The sequence below is a fragment of the Octodon degus genome, unplaced genomic scaffold, assembly GCF_000260255.1.
Source record: "Octodon degus isolate 3935 unplaced genomic scaffold, OctDeg1.0 scaffold00028, whole genome shotgun sequence".
Classification (NCBI taxonomy): Eukaryota; Metazoa; Chordata; class Mammalia; order Rodentia; family Octodontidae; genus Octodon; species Octodon degus.
In genome coordinates this window covers 5,445,022-5,446,358 of record NW_004524604.1, presented here as the reverse complement: position 1 = coordinate 5,446,358, position 1,337 = coordinate 5,445,022, and the positions used below count along the sequence as shown (strand labels likewise).

General features: G+C 45.3%; 1 pseudogene; it reads left to right on the top strand.

Moving 5' to 3' along the window:
- The first annotated feature begins 409 nt into the window (after nt 1–409).
- Nucleotides 410–1,337, top strand: part of LOC101571318 — a 2,594-nt pseudogene continuing 1,666 nt past the window's right edge.

The following is a 1,337-nucleotide window of genomic DNA, read 5'->3' as shown; positions in this document are numbered from 1 at the left end:
TGGTCTATCATAGTTCTGGGTGTGGATAATGGAATTATGGGAGTGGGCAGTATCTCCCAAAAGGCTTCAGCTTGGATGTAATGAAAGGGAATGGGAGGCTGTTAGTGCTGCTCGCTGAGTGCTATCTACCCTATCGTGGTGTTTTTTTTTTTTTTTTTTCCTCTGAAATGACCCTCTGCTGTGCACTCTGCCTTGGAGCTAGCTAAGCAGGCTGAAACCTCCACAAAGTGTGAGCCAAAATGAACCTGTCACCACAACAAGAGAAAAGTAGTGGGTAATAAAATGGCTGTGTAGAGTTAGCATCATATTCTGATTCTTGTTTGCATCCTTGAAAGGCAGTACTTTCTAGGTTAATTCTCTAACAGAAGTGAACAAGGACATTGTATTCTATGTTCATTCTCAGGAAAGCATGTTCCAGGTATGGAACAAGTTATAAACTCAGATTGACAAATAGTTTTTTTTTAAAAATAACCTATTCCATTATCCAGAAGTGGGTCCCAGGCTTCTTCTCGAGTCTCCATCTTCAGTTTGCTTGTCTCTACTCCAGCATCCACCATGTCCAGAAGGTTGACCCTACAAGGTGTCCACCTCTGGCCCCTGGGCCTTCAGCAGCCTTTCCTCCAACATCAGGCCTGTTTCCTGCATCAGCTCTTCCAGCTTCTCTGAATAGGCAGCAACAGCAGCTTCCAGGGTGGCCTGGGGTTGGGTGGCTATGGTGGGGCTGGTGGTATGGGGAGCATCATGGCTGTTCAGGTGAACCAGAGCCTGCTGAACTCCCTTAACCTGGAGGTGAACCACAACATCCAAGTCACGCATGTTCAGGAGAAGAAGGAGATCAAGAACCTCAACAAGTTCACCTTCTTCATTGGCAAGGTTCAGTTTCTGGAGCAGCAGAATAAGATGCTGGAGGGCAAGTGGAGCCTCCTGCAGCAGCAGAAGGTGTTCTGGAAGACTGGGTGTGGTGGCATGCATCAATCTAGTAGTAAGACCCTGAATACCCTGTAAACCCTTTCCTAAAATTCAAAGGAGAAGAAGAAGAAGAAGAAGAAGAAGAAGAAGAAGAAGAAGAAGAAGAAGAAGAAGAAGAAAAAGAAGACCTCCCAGAGTAACATGGACAACATGTTTGAAAGCTACATCAATAACCTCCAATGGGAACTGGACACCCTGAGTCAGGAGAAACTGAAGCTAGAGGTGGAGCTTGGCAACATGCAGGGGTTGGTGGAGGACTTCAAGAATAAATACGGATTCTCACCCTGACTAACTATATATACTGATATCTGTGAACTAAGCTACTGCACTGCAGATGGTAATTTGTAATAGTGGTTTCATATTGGGAG